At 40.8% G+C, this 20309-nt stretch overlaps 1 long non-coding RNA gene across 1 annotated transcript; it reads right to left on the bottom strand.

The window, feature by feature from the left end:
* Positions 1-13698: 13698 nt before the first annotated feature.
* LOC122225302 lies at positions 13699-19669 on the bottom strand. The gene is made up of 4 exons (XR_006205192.1): positions 19622-19669; positions 19008-19136; positions 15456-15591; positions 13699-13932 (listed from the first exon to the last, which is right to left on the bottom strand). It is a non-coding gene; the product is annotated as an uncharacterized LOC122225302 (long non-coding RNA).
* Between the last annotated feature and the right edge of the window lie 640 nt (positions 19670-20309).

Here is a 20309-nt window from a genome sequence, read left to right as displayed (position 1 = left end):
TCCCTTGCAGGAACTCTTCACTCCGGGAAGAGGGAGGATCTCATGGCCCCATGAATGTGCCATGCAAATGTATGTGTCTAGCATTTTTATTCAACATACGATTTTCCCTCCTAGGATATCATCCCTCAGAGTGGCAATAGCACAGGATAAAAATAACAAATAAAGATAGCATAACAACAATAATAATACCAGCAGCTAATGTCTTATTTAGCACTGACTATAGGCCAAACACTTCACAGATGATTTTCTCTTTCGATTGTCTATCAATAACCCATCAGGTAGATACAAATATCTTTATTTTATGGATGAGCCAATCTAGGCCCAGCAAGCTTGAATGAATTAACCAAGGCTATACAGATATGAAGTTGGGATTTGAATCCTGCAGTCTGACTCTAGAGGGGGCTCCTGAGGGGGAGGGGGCTTGAGATACCCTGCGTCCCACACAGACACCTACCCATATGGAGTAAGATAGCAATTGAATTCCATTCATGGACTTTGAAGGCAAGGTTTCAATTCCAGCTCCTCCGTGCTCTGAGTAAAGCAAATAGCTGTTACTATAAGATGGAACACTCAGTGCCCATGTGAATGCCCTGCCGGTTTGACATTCTTATTATAGAGGCTGAGAAGCTAGAAATGGCATTGCGTAAACTCCACTGCAGTTATGGCATCCACACAAGACTCGGAGGCGGCCCTGAGCAGTGGGAGGTGGTGATTATGTTCAGAGAGAGCAGATCTTCATAGTGAAAGAAGCTTCTGTAATGGTACCATTTCCAGTATCCCATCTCTAGGGTCAGATGTATTGATTGATGGGTAATGCAGGCAAGGGTGTAAGTGGGCCTTTCTCCTGGGTGTGTCTATATACAGTTAGTAGGTTGCAAATTCTCTGTACCTTCTGTACCCATATCCCTGGTCCTCTAGGAGTTTCTATAAGCTACATAGTATCTTTTTACAAATTTTCCTGCTTGAAACAGCTATACTCGCTTCTGTGTTCTGCAACCCAAGAATCTTGACTGATACACTAGAAGTGTTATTACAGTTAATTACTTAACTTTCTGGAGCCTCAATTTCCTCCTCTGCAAAATAGTAATATTAAAAGGATTGCCTCATGGCGCCTCGGTGGCTTAGTTGGCTAAGTGTCTGACTCTTGATTTCAGCTCAGGTCATGATCCCAGGGTTGTGGGATCAAGCCTTGCGTCGGGCTCTGCACTGAGTGTGGAACCTACTTAAGATTGTCTCTCTCCCTCTCTCTCTCTCTCTCTCTTTCTCTCTCTCTCTCTTTCTCTCTCCCTCCCTCCGCCCCTACCCCAATTGCACTCTAAAGCTCTAAAATTTAATAAATAAATAGATAAATAAATGGATTGCCTCAAATGAAATAATGTGTGCAAAATATTTATCACAGTATATAGTCTAAATGAGCTCTCACAGAGGGTGAGCAAGTAAATAGGAAGTTAGAATTAGGTACGATATATAGCCAGGGGTGGTAGAATGCACCCAGAACTTTGAAGCCCAAAGGAGGAACAGCAAACACAGCTTGGTCAAAAAAGGCTTTGTAGAAGACATGAAACAAACAAACAAACAAAAGCAGTGCTTAAGTTGAGATCAAAAGTATGATTCCCATACAGTATGTACAGTTTTCTGTGTCTTCTGGATTTTTTTCACTTAGAATCATTTTTCTGAGTTACATCCATATTGTGTGTTCCTCCCTTTTTATTGCTGTATGGAATTCCATTGAATAGATATACCATAATTTCTGAATTCATTCACCAGTTAATGACATTTGGGTTGTTTCTATTTGGGCCAATTAGGAATAAAGGTGCTACAAACAAACAAACAAACAAACAAACAAACAAAAGTATGATTCCAAGATAGCCACACGCAGACGGTCTGGGGAGAGAGCAATGGTGTGCAGCTGGGCCTCTCCTAATAAGAAGACACAGAACATGCGAAGTCTTGCAGAGAGGAGAGAACACACCTTGCTGAGCAAGTGAGAGAAGTTTACCATGACTGCCATGGAGAGTGTGAGGAAGGAACTTGGAGATAGTGTAGGTGGACCAGATAGTGAACAGCCTGGAAAACAGAGGTGTTTGGAAGTCATTGGCCTTCCACAACATGTCACTTGAAGACCGTTAGTCTGTGGCATGCCTGGTTTTACTCCCTCAAGTCACCCTTTGGTAAAGATGCATAGCCTTGATCCAACCAGACTGCAAGCTCCTGGAGGGTGGACACTGTGTTTTTTACTTCTCAAGGGGCACTGTCTTGCCTTCTCCACCAATACTTGTCCAGTGTACTTGCTGTTAAGGCAAGTTTAACAGAGCATATACTTTTGCATGGAGTATTTTATAAAATAGTAAATAGCTTTCTATGTAGGTGAGGACCTCTGGGCCCCACCCAACACTTATATGGAAAGTTTGTTCCCTTCAACTAGCATGTGTTCTGTGTGGTGAGAGCTGTTTACAAACTTACAAACTGAAGGGCTTTGTGGACAGGGTCTCTCTCTTTTTTGACCTTGTTTGTTTTTTCTTTCCTACTATGACATCAATTATTTTCCAGCCAATTGAGGTTTGTTGTTGTTGTTGTTTAGCTTAGAAATCATGCCATAAGGTTGAAAGGGTCAAGTACAAATTTGTCTTTTAAGTAAGCTCTACACCCAATGTGGGGCTTGAACTCACAACCCTGAGATCAAGAGTCCTATGCTCTACTGATTGGACCATCCAGGTACCCCTAAATTTGTTTTTTTGTTTGTTTGTTTGCTTTTGTTTTGTGTTTGAATCTGAAGATTTTGTTTCATAAGATGCTATTTCAGCATTCCAATGAACACTCTTTAGCCTAGTTGGGCATTTCTGATTCCAAGGTGAGGAGCCAGTCTGCAATCACCCTGGCAATTGCCCTGTGGGTTTTGGAAGACATCCTGGAAGGACTTTGTAAATTCCTGAGGAAGAATTTAGACTGGAATTAAGAGCCATTTGGTGGATGCTCATCAGGAATCTAACAAATGCTGCCATTTCTTAGGCTAAAGAGGAAACAAAATCCCTCTGATCTCCAAAAGTATGCTAGAACAGGCTCATAGCAGCCTATGAAAACCAATGATTAGGTATTCAGGAATTTTTCAAGCCTTTTGTCAAACCATTAGTAGCTTAAAATCATCCACGGTGGGAGTATTTACACTATGGGAATTGGCAAATGTTACAAATCAGGAACTCTTCCCTCTTTTCCCTCTCAAAGCTGGTTTATCAGCACAGTATTGTGTCTAGCCTATCTTGAGGAGTAATACTTTGGATATCCTGGTAAAAATTCTGTGCTTGGAAGCACTGGGAAAAACTGTTTGAAGTCTCAATTCCACGTGAGCAAGAACCATGCGTGTTTTCTTGGAGAATATATACCATGACGATGTAGGTCTGGTGTAGGGTCTGGCACATAGAAAGGGCTCAGTAAACACTCCTTGAAAGGATATAGGACTAGTGGGCTGAGAAGCACCTGTACAGCAGCATCAAATCAGCCCAAGCCAGTCTCCCATGGGAATCCTCCCCAAGCCATACATTCTCTAGAGTCACTCAGGACACTGGGTTGTCACTCATATCGCTTATGTCATTTTATCTTTTAAAGGCAATTCTGACTCTCTCAGTATATTCAGCAACCACAGTAGACTTTAAGCTCTCAGAGACAGGATTTGTCTGATTCATTACTTTTAACATCGCAGGTGCTCAATAAATTTCTTTTCCAACAAAAGAAAAATCTGTGAATAATCTCGTATATTCATGGTATTGGGTGGACATTGCTTTATTGATATCCCTGTGAGTAGGTAGAAAGGAACAGTTGTCCTTCCTAACAGGTAAAACAGTGCCTGGCATGTGAGGACACTGAATATTTGTTGAATTAGTTATGAATTAATCATCCCATTTTACAGATGATAAAACAAGCTTGTGGAAGCTATCTCACACAGTTCAGCTTTAGTTTATATCATTTCCTTTTGCACTATGTTGCCTGTATTAATAGTCCCTTAACTTTTAAACATACTTTATTGTGGACTCTCTCATTTATCAACCCTATCAGATAAGCAGGTATTTTCATTTATGTTTTAGGGGAGGATAGTACTGTGGCATAGAAAGTTTTAGTAACATGCTTGATGTCACAGAAGGATTTGAGGGTAAAGCTAGTCTTAAAATCTACCTTGTCTAAGGATTCTGAAGCTAGGCTGTGTATTGTAAACAATTGTCTTGTATTTTACTTCCTTATTCATTCCTTCAGAGGGAGAGAGATTGATCAAAACAGGCTAACAAAAAGCATGGTACCATAGCACATTCAGAAATACCGCTGAAATATCGTCAGTGAATCCCCCAAGTTTGTGTCTCTTGCTTCAAACACCTTAAAACATGCCGATGACTAGAATCTGTGCTTTGCCACTTAAGTCTGCTGAAGATTCAAATTGAAGTTTCAAATATAAAATTACAGGAAATTACCCACTTTTTCTTTTGTGAATGGAATTTTGATTTCTTCTAGTCATCTGAGAAGGTCCTGTTTTTCCATGAATATGGAAATTCCATGATTTTTCTTTCCCTAGGACTCTAACATTTCAAAATGGCCACAAGACTCCTGTATGAATTATAAAAAGGATACAGAATTAAGCATGATGACTTTTAAATTTATGTTGTAAAATCCAATGTTATTCCCAGCACAGTGCCTCATTTCCGATGAAAAGCATGCTGCCAGCTTCCCATTTTTTCTATGGACGATATCACCACTCATTTTATTAAAGCCACCAGACACTCATGGAAACATGCATGATGTCGTTTTTTAATGTGGGGGAAAGAATTTTGGAAGTGGGAGCTAGTTAACATTTCTAAAACATGTTTTTTTATTCTTGCCTTTCCCTTTTGACCTTCCTGAGGATGCATGTGGGTGTTAAATTGTTACCAAAGGGAGGGGCCGTTGTAACTACAACGGGATCCACACACACAAAGACACACTTTCCCACACATAAGACTTGGCTCTGTTACACTTTAATGGAATGCTGAATGGAAAAGATGCAGGGTGTTTTTGATCTGTGGGGAAATGCAGCCAGTATAGTGTCCATCATTTTCTTTCTTTCTTTTCTTTCTTTCTTTTTTTTTTTCTTTGTTAAACAGCCAGATTAACATTTGGAAGGCAATGTGTGTGAGGGAGTGGGTGTCACTAGCAAATAATTTTCCTCTCTTTTAAAAATTATAAACACAATATAGTCTGTTTATAAGCATTGAAATAATAAAGGGGGAATATAAAGTGAAAAGTAGAAATCTCCTTCTTCCCCCTACCCATCTCATCTCACTCCTACATGCAGCCATTAATAGTTTGATGTTTGTCTGAGTAGGATTTTCTCTATGAATTCAAGAACCACATATTGAGATTCTATAATTTGTGTTAGCCCTCTCATTTAAGGGTGAGAGTTTGGTACAAAAATGTATCTTATATCCATATTATCCTACAACTTGCTTTTTTTTTCATTTAAAAAATGTATTCTGGGTATTTTTTCTGTGAGTAGACTTTTAAACTTTGGCCATTCTTTTTATGTCCCATATAAAGTTTCATCATATTGACTGTACATTACATTATTATTATTATTATTATTATTATCAGTGTTTAACTGATCCTATATTGTTGAGCATTTGGATTGGTTCCAGTCGCTCATTATTACTCACAGTGTCTCCTTGGATCTTTGTCTTTACACATTCTGGTTGTATTTCTTAAAACTGATTTCTGGGAGCAGAATTTTTAGATGGAGCAGACTATTAATACCTATAATGCCAGGGGAAAATGTCTATTTTAAAAAAGAGAGAATTTTCATTGAGCAACATGTGGCAAGATTCAGCTGCATATAAAACAAGACCACCTCCAAGATGTGTTCCTATTGTACTGTTCTCAGTACCGGCTACTCACTAGATTCACCTGGGGGAGAGGAGCTTTCTGAAACGAACCAGTCTTTAGATGCCGCCTAAAAAATTACATCAGAATCTCTGATGTTCGAGTCCAGGTATCTATACATATTTTTGAAGCTCCTTAAGCCAGACTAGGAGCCATGGCTCCAGTGATAGTGCTTTCAACGTAACTATGAATGTGCCACATTTGCTGTTGTTCTATCTGTGAGCATCTAAACACATCTACCTAAATATATGTATTCAGTATTCAAGCACATACATGTAAGGATGTACATGCACACCATGTATGTTTTATGTAGTTGGAATAATAAGACTTTTCTACCTTTTGCTTAGCTCTTTGGTATATCTGGCCTCAAGTTCTACCAGCTAGCCCAGAAACATAGTATGTGTCATGTAGAGTTCTGCATACAAATAAGGTTCAGGAGGATGATCAAAGAGACAAATGGGAACTTTAATGGGGGAATGGTGAGAAGTCCTAGATGTGATTAAAGAGAAGACAAAAGGGCCATTAAGCAACTGTGCAGAGTAATTTTTAGACTGAAAAATTGTAGACAGTCCTGTATAAACAGAATCCATATAGGACATTAACTACCAAGGTAAATGACCCTTTGTCTCCTTGTGTATTTCTTCAACTTACAAAGTTTGGTTGGCAGATGGTGGAAGGATGCAGGGTATCTGAATAAGTGTGTGTGGAGGGAGAGTCGTCTTGTACTGGACAGGAGCTGTTACCTAAACACACTATATATTTATAGTATGGTTTACGATATATTACATGCATTCATATACATTATTTTATGTGACCTCTACATCAGTCTTGGAGAGAAGAAGATGGTTATCTCCATCACTCAGAAGAAACTGAGGCCAAGAGAGAAGGGGTAAGGCCAAGTTCATAATGCTCACACATGGGAGAACTGAAACAACATTGCACTTTGAATGTATGCATTAGTTGAATTAGCACCTAGGGTTTCTGATTCGTAGCCTATGTTCTTTTTGCTAATATATAAGTGTCAGCATTGGTAAACAATAGGAAGTGGTACAGACCGTGGCAATTAGCTCTAAGTGCATTCAAATTGAAAAAATTTTAAATACTATACGAGAAAAAAATATCTTGGGCCAGATTCAACAGACAGGCTTTCAACTGGTGACCTTAATTTTAGAAAATCTAAATTTTGAGTAATAGAAAACTAGAGGACGAATCTGCCTTGGAATTTGACAGCAATATTTCCTAAACACACAAGTAAGAAGATATTGAAAGCAGGTTACAAATATAGGTAAATATAGTCTGAAGTAGACACTTTCTAGAATCTTTTCCTTTTTGTGTTTCAAAAATATATATATTAACACATGTATTTGTAATACCACTGCCCTCCAATCTCCTCTTTGTTAGAAGACCCTGACGTTGCTAAGCATGGTTTTGTCAGGAACATAACTTGCACGGTGGTCCAGGCATTGCTATTTTGTTGCCTGGAGAGGGAACACATTATGACCCATGTCCTCACAAGTTTGGATCGTTTACCCAATTAGTTAGTAATCATGCTGAGAATGCACAGGGCAGTGTGTTGGGATCAGGGACCAGTAATTGGGGAAGCTCTGGGGTTGAGAAGGTGGGAGCTGCCTGAGGTTGGAAATAACTGGGAGAGCCAAATGAAGGCAGGGAAGCCAAAATCAAGGCAGACAAGGTCGGTGGGTGCAGCTCAGGCCCAAGCCTGAACCCTGAGGTTGAATTATTTTAACCTTACGCATCAAAGAGGCATTTTATATTTTTTTCTTTAGCATTTTTTTCTCTTGTTGTCTCAACCATCTTGTGAATTCAGTGGGAAGGTAGTCTTGGCTCTAGTGTTGAGATTAATAGCAACAGAAAGTGGTTCAATAAGTTGCCCAAGTACAACATTCATACTCCATCTGAGACCAGAACTCAGAATTCTGTACATAATTCTTATCTCTGCATCTCATACTATTTCAAAACTGGATGGGGGGCTGGCCCCGTGGTGGAGTCCATCTGGCTGCAAACTCTTCAATAAGCAGAAAAGACTTGTGTTGTAGGCTCACATTTGGGGCATGGAGAGGAAGAGTAAGGGAACTGCTTCAATTCAGCAGGTGAAAAGGAAAATGAAAGATAAGTTGAAATTTTCTGTGTGAGAGGGGAAATGTATTTCTCCCCAGACTGCCAGGGAAGGGAGGATATAAACATGGGTGTGGGTGTTGTTGTTAAGCAAAGCTGTTTGTAATCTTTGAGGCTATTTGAGGAATGAGATCCATGTCAGAATGCTAAAGGCAAATAAACATTTTAATGATTTTTTAAACAGCAAATTCTGGGAACTATAGATAGGAACGTAATTTTAATCACACTCGACCAAGATTCTAGGACAGGCTGTTGATTAGAGGAGCTTTGGAGCCTGAGCAAAGAATGTGGTGAATTATAAGAGCAAACATGGGTTCACTAAGAATGAAATGGACAAGACTAACCTATTTCCTTCAAAAAAAAAAATTACCATGTTGAGACATCACGTTGACCTGAATTTTAGTAAAGATTTGGTCAGAATTTCCTTTTGCAAAAATTGGTGGACTGCATACCAGCTATTAATTCTGATACATTTTAAACTTGCTGAATAATTAGTGGCCTTGAATTAATGACCATGAATTTGAATTCCATCTTACTTTGGGCGTTGGACTAGTCACTCCACCTACCTCAACTGTAAAGCTCAATATGTGCAGCCACTCAGTATATTCCAATACTATTCAAGTGAAAATTATCCCGGTCCACCTAGGGAAGGATCTCTGTTGGAATGCCACCTGATTCCACCATTGATTGGGTTTCACTGAACATGTTGACAAGTAGTTGCATAAGTACGTGCTTATGAAATTTTCAGATGCAGAAGACTCTAGAGGACTAATGATATGATGTTATAGAGAATCAATGTATCAGAAACCATTCACAAGAATTATAAATGAGAAAATGAAAAGAAATACAAGTCTGGGGGAAGGGCAAGAGAGTCCCCATGGTTTCCCTCTGTGTAGAGTGAGGGAAGATGGGTGCTGTGGGGCAGCCAAGTCATCCAGGCATCCTTAGGTGGCCCAATATGTCTTGGAAGCAGAAGTCTCAGCAGGCACGTTCAAGAGCAGCCGCAAGACTCTGGGAAAAGAGCTGTTTGGGGAGAAAGCCACAATGTGGTGAAAAAGAACTGTGGAGAAGGAAAGAGCATAGGAAGTTGGAATGGAGGACAGATTTTAGCAGCCGTCCTGAGTCAGACACTTCGAAAAGGAAGATATTAACTGTGCAAACTTTTGAGAAGCATTTTATATATTACTCCCTTTAAAGAAGAAACTCACAGTTAAGAAGTTTATATTCTTTCTCAAGGTTTTTGGAGTTAAATGGTTATTTTTTTGCACACAGAACAGACTGGGCTATGTGGGGTCTCAGTTATACCTGGTTTAAATTATTATTATAAACTTTCACCATGATATAAAAATGCAAGGACCTTAGAATTTCATCCTGCCCTCTTGTTTTCTCACCTTCCCTCTTTTTCTTGGATAATCTCCTTAATTTCCATGAGTTTGGCTACCAATAAACATAACAATGACTATTAGCTTTATTGCTATATCCCAAACCTCTCTCCTAAATTCCAGCTTGGGATTCTAACTGAGGGCTGGATGTTTGGAATTCACAAATGCTTAAAGCTCAGCTCATGCAATAAGAAAAATGAGAACTCCTCACAGAATCAGAGAGGAAGCCTGTAGAAAAAGAAGCACTCAGTTTTCTTAACTGCAAAATGGGAAGCTTCAGTAATGAGATCTCTAAGGCTCTTTTCAACTCTAACATTTTATTTAAAAAATGAGATAGTGTTGTTCTTCATTTTTGTAAAAAGGCCAGGGTGAAAGTTACCACGAAGTGGATTTAGATGTCTTTTTTTTTAATTTTTCTTTTAAGTAGGCTTTAGGCCCAGTGCAGGGTTTGAACTCACCACCATGCGATCAAGATCTGAGTGAGATTAGAGTTGTACGCTTAACCAGCTATGCCACCCAGGTGCCCCATAGGTGTCAGATTAATGTGTAGAATTTTTCCAATAGGACTACTTCTGAAGATAGTGAGGTAATTAATTCAGAATATCTATGGGAATACTGTGAGATATATTTCTCCCTACAAAGATTATACTGAGGACTCTTGATGTCCTTTTTAACTCTAAAAATCATATATATATATATATATATATATATATATATATATACACATAATTATATATACATAATTATATATACACACATATATACACACATATATAATATACATAATTATATATACACACAAATATGTATATGTTTTATATATATAATTCAAATTATGTATAATATAAGCATCTCTTCACACTGTTATAATTTTGAAAATTATGTGGTAATATATTTACCACCTATATGGTAAATTCTACAAATTCCTATTCATTTTGTTAATTTTTCTTCCTTTTCTGCAACTAAAAGTTATATTTACTATATATTCCACCACTTGAGACCTCTTAGATTACATCTGAATCTTTTTACAATTGTACACAACACAGTAGTTCCTTTTATTAACTACATCCTCTCTGAAAAGTTACTAATGGGGTTGATAATGCAGTTCCTACTGTAGCCAACTTTGGTATTGTGAAAAGTAAGGACGTGATGCTAACCAGTCCAAGCCTGTCCCAACTAACCTTGGTCACAGGGTCTCATTAATCACTATATTTTCCATAGCAACAAAATTGCACATTCAATAAAAAGCGATTGCTCTTAGCAAGAGTAAACCCCAGGAGATGGAGCAGGAGAGCATTATTTTTTATAAAAGCTAGAAGACCTAAGTTCTATTAGAAGAAAATATAGTAGGAAAGCATAGTATAAAAAATGATGCCTTCCTTAGAGGGCTCCAGAGGGTAACTGGACATGTTGGCCCTGGGAGAGATTGTACTTTCTAGATCTTTCAAGGTAAGGGAAAACAGCAATGTTCAGAGGTCGGAAGACTGGTTCGGTTTGTCACATGGCAGTGTCGTATACTCATAGTGCAATAGAAAGTAATAATCATGATAAATATAATTGATAGCATTTATTAAGTGTCTACTGTATGTGACAGTGTATTAAGCATCATGCATACTTTATTTCACTTAATAACTAGCTCATGTAAGTCTTATTGTTATCACCGTTTTTAAGTTGAGTGAACCAAGGCTTCATGGTTTGTCCACTCTCACAGCTAGTGAATCTCTTACTCCAGGGCCCATCTTTTCAGTCAATTGGCCATATTGTCTTACAAGTTCTGCATTTCAGTTTATGCCCAACAATGGAGTCGTCATTGCTCATTGGGGGGAAATCATTATTTTTTTTAATTTATTTGAGAGAGAGAGAGAACGATAGAGAGGGTCAGAGGGTGTGGAGAGAGAGAGAGAGAGAGAGAGAGAGAGAGAATCTCAAGAAGGCTTCATGCCAGGCACAGAGCCCAACATAGGGCTGGATCCCATGACCCCGGGATCACGACCTGAGTCAAAATCAAGAGTCGGACGCTCAACTGACTTAGCCGCCCAGGCGCTCCTGGGGGAAAACCACTATTAAAGGTCACTATCTCTCTTTGAAATTCATCTGGAGATTTTAAGCCTTCAACTTAAAACTTAAAAGCTCACGAAAGATGAGTGGGCCAGAAACAGTGCCTCAGTGGGCCAGAAACAGTGAAGTTGTAAAATATGGCCCCTAGCCTGAGAAATGTAAAGTCTTATTTAAAAGGCTTACCAACATATGCAACCTGATAGGAAATTGTTTTTTGTGGTCCACATTCTAAGAATTCAGAAATAATGGCATTCAGATTGAGCTCGATTAGGGAACTTATTATAGAAAGTCCTACACAGACCTGTATTAGAATACATCCTCCACATACATTGGGTGGACAGATGTGCTGATGGATGCCTCTCAGATGAAGTTTATACTTCAGGGTGACCCCAAAGTTTGGGCAGGATTTGGATAGATGTGGAAACAGGGGTGAGGCTTGGGCTTGATTCGCCTACATCTCACTTGGCACAGAGGTGTCAGTCTCAGTTTGGCTACTTTAGTAATAGTTTCTATTCTGTTGAAAGAATAAGATGAGGCAACTTCTTCCTCAGATCTTCTCATGGCTGACTCCTCACCACACAGTTCCCAGATCCTCTGTCATCTCCTCAGGAAGAGCTTGCTGACCTCCACATGTAAATCATTTAGCCTGGCTCATGCCCCTCTCCGCTCCATTGCCCGTTTTATGTTCTTCAAATATTTGTCTCTCTCTGCACCAAACATAGTTATACATGTATTTGTTGATTGGCCTGTCTTGCTGAATAGCATGCAAGCTGTTAGGGGTCAGGGAGTTTGTCTTTCCATCCACAAAGACATGCCCAGTGCTTAGAACACTGACTGCCACAAGGGAACACGCCCAATAAATATTGGTCTGATGCACGTTTGAATGCATGAAAAATGGTAACCGCCAGGATGTCTGTTAAAAACACAAATGTCCTTGGGCGCCTGGGTGGCTCAGTCGGTTCAGCGTCCGACTTCGGCTCAGGTCATGATCTCATGGTCCGTGAGTTCGAGCCCCGTGTCAGGCTCTGTGCTGACAGCTCAGAGCCTGGAGCCTGTTTCGGATTCTGTGTCTCCCTCTCTCTCTTCTCCTCCCCTGTTCATGTTCTGTCTCTCTCTGTCTCAAAAATAAATAAACGTTAAAAAATTTAAAAAAAAAAAAAAAAACACAAATGTCCTGGACCCAACCCTAGAGACTCTGATTCGGAGGATCACTTTGGGGGGTTTCAGGAAATGAGAAGTTTGCAAAGTTCTTCATGTGATTCTGACACGCAACCAGGTTTCAGAATGATTATGTTATAAAAATTTTCTTTGCCCTCAAGCAACTTGCGATCTTAAAGGGGCAGACAGTATCATTGCTTGGGGAAGGAAAGACAAATATTTCCACCAATTTGATCACCACAGTCCCAAAGTTGAGCTCCCTTGACTTTCCCAAATTACAAAGGAAAGAAGAAAGAAATAAATTCTTTAGAGAAAAGAAGCGCTGGAGGAAATGAAGAGAAAAAAGCAAAGATAGGGGTAGGATGAACAAGTACACAATAAGACGCACCGTGCAACGGTCTGTTAGAACAATGATAAAGAAATAAGAAGGAAGATGGAGAAGAAACAGATGTAGCTGCCAGAAGTTAAATACACATCTGTTAAGAATGCTCTTCTCATATGCAGGGTCAGAAAAATATGTACAAATGTAGCACCTCACTGATTGACAGAAAAACCTCAGTTCTGGCCCTGGGAATCTTGTTTTCTTGACAGCACTTTGTTTTAAAGCTGGAGGCAGAGAAATGTCTTATGCATGTCCTTAAACTGGAAGGCCTTTTGTTCAGGATACTTATACCATTTGCAGATAATGATGTGCATAGCAGTTTCAGCTGTCTGCATATGCATTTTTATGTTTTTTTATGACAGCTCTGCGTACTGAACTAAAAGGCCATTTAGAACTGTCAGCCACTGACAAGCATTACCCTTTACATTTACAATTCTGTTAGCGTGCATTGTCAGGTGGGTTCACCAGACTGCAGAAATGTGATTTCCTTTGAAACCTATGTATGACTTTAATTTAATACAGCAGCCTCAAAAAAGAAAAAAAAAAAAGGAAGAAAGAAAAAAAGACAGTGTGAGCCCAAGAGAGCTTTATTAAGTATTCTTTTTCCATTAATCTCCTACTTTTTTGTTTTTACAAGACCCTTCCTTTCTTTCTCATCTTCTTTCTCCCTCTTTCTCTTCCTTCTCTCTCTCTCTCTCTCTCTCTCTCTCTCTCTCTCTCCATTATTTTCTTTTTTCTTTCTTCTCCTCTGTAGAATCCTTCATGTCGTGCAGAAGTGCAGGCAGCCTAGAGAAATGACTTTACCTGTCTGAGCCAAGCCAGACCATCTCTTACTTTCCATATGGCCTGAGGTTAATTTTCACTCAAGCCAATTTTTAAAAGATGTTTGGCTCAGTGTAGGGCTGGGCGAATATTCAGGACCTGGATAGTGGGAGCATGGAAAGAATCCACTTAATCCAACTAATGACTTATCATTCCCCATTATCACTACCACCTGTCTTTGGGAGTCCCTTTCCCCTCTCCCAAACGATATTTCAACAGTATGGTGAGCCCTTCCTAGAAAATATTTCAACAGTATGGCGAGCCCTTCCTAGAAAAGGCACTGGCGTGTGCAGTGTGAGAGTCTTGAAAACAATGTGAAACTGTGGTTTTGCCCTGAAGGATTTTATAGTCCACCCAGGGAGGCTGACCATGTGTGCAGGAAACAAAGTTTCTACTCAGACTAGGCTGAAGTGAAATGTTCACATGTATGCGCTGACCTGGACCAGATTTACTGCAAAGTGATGAAGCCTGGGCTTCAGAGAGTTCCTCTCACTTGCCTGCCCCGTACGCATTCCGGGGGTGGTCAGGAGGTGATGAGAGTTCTAGACACAGAGCTCAACCTGAGTTGCAAGCAGGTAGCTTTATTATATGAACACTGATGGTAAATTGTGTAAAGAGCTCACAGGGGAAAAGGGACCTGAAATCTCTAGTCTCCTTTTTTGTAACTAAATTTTGTAATTTAATTTGTATTCATAAGTTTGTAATTTTTATTTTATAAAGAAATCCCCATATTGTGTAAACCTCAGATCCCATAAGCTTGGACGTGTCCCCAGTTCTGATAGTAGGTCCATAAAGAGAAAACATGAATCAATGTGGTTTGGGCAACCAAGGTTAGGTTTTCTTTAGAAAGCTTATCTTCACCTGGCCCTTAATAAAAGCCCAGGATTTGGCTAGGTAGCGAGAGGATGTAGGCGAATAGAGAGGGTTTCAGGAAAATTTGGTGTACAGATAACATTTTGAGAACTCATGTTTTTGGCAGTGGACTAATATTTATTTTTTACTTTGTAAGGTGAGACATATAAGAAATGTAACATGCACTGATCTTAAGTGTATGACTTGATGAATTGTACTGTGCTTAAAACCATGGAATCACACTCAGATCAAGAGGTAGAACATTTTCAGCTCCTCAGAAATTTCCTGGCTTCTGAGTATAGAAATCATAATCCCCTCTATCAAGTTTTTCAGAAAGGCAGGTTTGGACATACTGGGAGTGCTAAATTTAGTATCAGGAGATCACCTTTTGTGTTGACCTACTAATAGTATGGTTGTTCGAAAAAAGAATCCAACCCTAAGGGTGAGACGATACCGCCCCTCCTTTCTTCACCCCAGAAGTAAGTGGGAACATTCTGGCACCCTGATGGCAATGTCTAGCTTTATATGTGGGTGGCACAAAGTGTTATCTATTATCTAGCTGATGGCCTGCCATTTCACTGATACCTGCAGATCCCCCATTTGGGTCATATGACTTGGGGCCAAGCCTTGCCTTTCACGTGAGGTTCTTTGAAAAATCCTATCTGCCTCATTCAGTCTGTGAGGAGTGTCATACCAAGTTCCAACCCCTTTCTGTAAATTTGCTAATCAGTAGCTTTCTTATCTGGCCAAAAAGGTGGGATGAGACTCACAGGCAGGCTCCTGATGAAGGGTGGATGAGAGAAAGAGGGACACAGAACTGGGCAAGGTGGTGATTGCCGGTCTCAGAAGACCTCACATCTGCCAAACGCAGAGCCTGAAGTGAGGTAGGCAGGTTGAAATTCCCTCCTGGAGGAGAAAAGGTAAAAAAGAAAACAAAATCCATACAGTACACCACACCCCCCCGCCCACACACACACACACACACACACACACGCAGCCCCTCCTCTTTTTCTCCTGTGTCACTAACCTTGAATGCCCTGCGGGAACCAATTACAGCATTCTAATGAGTGCAGTTTCCAATAACTGCATTTGGTGGGTGCATTACCTCCTCATCCACACACTGACTGCCACCACCTCATCTCAGATCACCTTTCCCAACAATGAATCTGCCTGTCTGGTGCTTGTTGGCTGGCTGGACATCTCCCTGAGGAGTCACCAGGGGCAGGGGGCCATAAGGGCAGCTGTGTGAGTTCTCAGAGTTTGCAGAATGCATAGGATTGTGGGCCTTGCAGGCAAGGGAGTAAACCAGTCAGGTTTGTGGCTCTAGACAGACCTGGTCCACCTACTTGAAATAGTCTTTGGGGACCAAAATTAAAATTCACATTTTAAAAAGCCTCCATGATGTGGAAAGGATTATAAAGTAGGGATCAAGTGTCATGGTTAAGGCATGGACATCAGAGATACAAAGACTTATCTCAGACTAATGTCTCTATCACTTAGTAGCTGCATGACTTCCAGCAAGTTCCATAATTCCTGAAATGAACCTCAATTTCACCATCTACAAAATGGGAATAATAACAGTCCCTACTTTGTAGCATGGTTGTAAATGTTTAAAGAATACCATATGCAAATACTAAAGTGGAGATGTTATTCTAATACAGCTTGGTCTAATAAAAATGGAAATAAATGGAAAGATCACGAATTCTCGTCATTCACTGGCAAAGCCCTGCCTTCTGCCCCTGGCTCTGTCCTTATCTCTGTCCAGGTCTGATCCCAGCAATCTACTGAGCACTATGGGGACACCTCTATTCCAGGTTGCTGTTACAAAGCATGTGATAGATCTCCAAGTACTTGGTAAACTCTCCCAGATATTTCAACTGAGAAAGGGACATTTGTATTCATGACATACATGTGTATGTACATATATAGGTGTGAACATGCATCAAAGGGACTGACCATGATTCTCCCAGGTGAGCAGTGAGCTTAATGGGAGGGGAGCAGGAAGAGAGATAATTTCACATTTTATTGTCACTACTCCTGGATTACCCAAGTCTTAAAAATATTTTTTTTAATGTTTATTTTTGAGAGAGAGAGAGACAGAAACAGGGCATGAGCAGCTGAGGGGCAGAGGGATCGGGAGACACAGAACTCGAAGTGGGCTCCAGACTCTGTGCTGTCAGCACAGGGCCCATTTGCAGGGCTCGAACCCATGAACCGCGACATCATGACCTGAGCCAAAGTCAGGTGTTTAACTGACTGAGCCACCCAGGCACCCCAAATCTTTTAAAATTAGGTGTATTCAAGCTTTTCTTGTGCAATAAAAGTAGAAATGCTCAGGAGGTATTTTCGTGGTCAAAAGTTAAAGGTCATGATGTGACAGTTGTTTGTGGCCCTAGTGGTTCCCCATATGCTGCCCCCCCGCCGTTGCGCCACTTTTCACCCAGCTCTTGCAAAGCAAAACAGTCACCCTTCACCATTCTATCACCTGTTACAACTTCTTCTCTCTAGCCTGTTCACAAGAGACCGTGTTGCTCAAGTGACCCTCTACCCATTGATTGTAAAGATTTTAGAGTTATTTAACCCCTTAAAGCATTTTCCAAAAAGTAAGAGAGAGAGAAAGAGGGAGAGAGATTATCTTCAAATTATTTATAAAGAAAATCCAGGTTTATACATAGATAATGTGGAAAGTGACTATTGTCTGTGTATCGGCAGTTGAGAACGTACTGAAACATTTTCATTATTTGCCTCCTTTGTCCACCGGACATGTCTGCTTTCTTCTAATAAGCCACAGAAAGGAGAGCAAAAGGCAGTAATGGTCAGTGCTGGCAACTAAAGATCAATACCAAATGCACATAAGCCTTTTCCAGTGCCAAGCCCAGTGGGTGAGGACCAGCAGTGGGTCTGCAGAAATCTGAAGGGAACTCCCCCTGCATACTGCTTTTTGCAGTTTACAATTATACATCCAAGGTGAGTAGAGAAAGCAACGTTATGTCTTAGGGAGTTTGTGTTCTGTCTGGCCTCCTAAGTATGTGGAAGACCACAAGCCTCTTAAGATGCTTGTCTTCAGAGGAGAGAAGACCAAATCCACAGAGCCTTGGGGAGTGACACAGGTGGGTGCTGAGGGTGAGAAGCAGAACTTGGAAAGGTAAGGAAAAGGTAATAGGTTTTGTTTGGTGTCTGAGCCTGCTGAGGGTCAAGCAGAGGTCTGCCTGTCCCTTCCCCATCCTCCGGTGGCCCGATCCTTCCTGACCTAGCAATTTTGCACAGGGTGTTCCCTAGGCCTTGAACACTCTTCCCCCAATTCATTGCCTCATGGACTCCTGCTCTTCCTTCAGGCTTCAGCTCCTAAGACCCCTGCTCGGGAATGTCATCCTTGACCTACCTGAATGCACACCCATTATAGATTGTTCCCTTGTTTTCTTATAGACCCAGGTGAGATCCCTTCACAGCACTTATCACTCACAATTCAGAATCATATACTAATTTGTCTGTTGGATTTAGTGAATATCTGTCTTCCCAAGATGATTACGCCTTTTGAGTGTGGGGCTCTCAATTGTTTTATCTCCCTGTTCATTGCTTAGCACAGGGTCTGGAGTATAGTAGGTGCTCAATAAATATTTGTTGGATGAAATGATAAATTAACTAAATCCGTGAATTGGCCAATTACCATAGGTATCCTATAGCAAATGCTTATGCTTCTAAATCTTTACTTCCTCTGCTCCATCCCCCTGAAACTCGCCTTCTCCATTCATCCAAATCCTCCTCAGCTTCCAGACCCAATGACAATGATAGAGATAACAGATGATATTAAATGACTTCTGAGCCCAATAGTGGGAATCATGTATATATGTAATCTTAATCCATCTTCATAACTCTATTCTTATTGTTAAATATCAAAGGGCAGGCACTCAAAGATCCTCCAGGAATGCGAGATACAGCAATTGGCATCTCAGAGCCCCAGGTTTGCCAGAGAATTGAAACAGTGAGGACAGTGGCCTGGTTCTTTGTGATTTACACATGGTGTCTCTTTGATGTGTCTGTATTTTAAGCTGAAGGGCAGTGGCTGCAGCCTCCTTGCTTTTGTAATTCTCTCCCGCTCTCTGGGACTCCTGGCCTCTGCTGAGGAGGGAAGAGCAGAGAGAGATTTGTTATTGCTTTTCTGATGCTTTCTGTTACTGGGTCCTTAGGGGTTAGAGGTAGGGAAGAAGCCTGGGATATGCAGTAGCCCCGGCCTGTTAAGACACAAGGGGTGTGATGGAGAAAATAGTATGATTTGAGGCAGTGACAGTTACTATTTCTACCCCCAATTCACCACACCCTACCTTCACCTTCACCACCATCTCCCAAAGTAGAGCTGAAATGGTGGTATCCTCAGAGGCCCGTGTGCTGTGTGCAAGCAGTTCCAGCCAGGGGCTCAGCATGTACACCGACAAACCTCAGCTTCCTCATCTCTAAAATGGACATAAGGATAATTCATCTCCCATAAGGTTTTGTGAGGATTCAGTGAAATGATGTGTGTGTTAAATCTTTACATAGTGCCTGGTATGACATCGCATTTTCAAAAGGCATTAGTTATTATTTGTATTATTTATTTACTAAATGCCTAAAGTCAAGCATCCGTCTAAATTCAAACCTAGATCTTTCTGATTCCTCACTGCATTCTTTTCACATCAGCCCTGATCAATTTCAGGACTGTTTGCCAGCACTGTGAGCAGAGAGGGGGAGAAAAGGAAGATTAATTAAGAAAGAGTTGTAAAAAAATTCACTGAATATCGAATGGATGTAATATTAACATACGTAATTACTTCTCAACTTCAGAAGCTATAATATCAAAGATAAAAATCATGTCAGCTTCAATCTTTTTCTCATTGTAGATTCAGACCATTACATTAATGACTAACTTTCTGAGCTCTATAATTTCCTCTTGGAAAGATACCTTTTTTTTGGAGCAAAGCACAGAAGCTCTCTCTCAGGCACACCCTGGAATTGAGGGAGGAAGAGAGGCCTCTCTGTTGAGGCCACTTCACTCCCCTCCTACTGCCCATTGTTGCGGGTACACTCTCTTTGTGAGGGAACAAAGGCAATTAATCACACACGCAGCCAAGTCTTGCCTTTGGCTGGGCTATGGAATTGGCTCCCAGGACTTCAATGGGGGCGGGAGCCCCAGTGAGTAACTCCATTGAGTGTCTATAGTTCAAGACTGCTCCAGTAACTGCCAGCCTCTGGACGTTGTCTTGTTTCTGGAGGAGAGGTCCCCAAGTATCTTGAAATTAGGCCTTTGTTCATTTTAAACAGAGGTCCTACTCGGGGCTCTCCTCCCTTGACCCTCTAGTCAACCTTCCATCTGAGTGACAAAGAACAGGGTCTATGGGAGCCACAGTTTATAACCCTCTCCTTGGAGCTAAGTCAGCGCCTCCTTCTGCGAGGAAAGAAATGAGAGATGTCCTGGCATTTTCTGCCGTAGAGGATGCAGGCATAGCATCCCTTTTTCAGGATCTCAGGGTAGAACTGGGACAAGGAGGGGGACCCCATTTCTCAAATGTGATGTTCAGGGGCCTGCACAATGTCAAAATTGCTGCTAAATGGAACCAGAAGTTAAGTGTTCTCTTTTTACAGACGTCTGA

The sequence above is a fragment of the Panthera leo genome, chromosome A1 (assembly GCF_018350215.1).
Source record: "Panthera leo isolate Ple1 chromosome A1, P.leo_Ple1_pat1.1, whole genome shotgun sequence".
In the NCBI taxonomy this organism is placed as follows: domain Eukaryota; kingdom Metazoa; phylum Chordata; class Mammalia; order Carnivora; family Felidae; genus Panthera; species Panthera leo.
The sequence above is the reverse complement of the archived record's forward strand: the minus strand, read 5'-3'. Positions and strand labels throughout refer to the sequence as shown.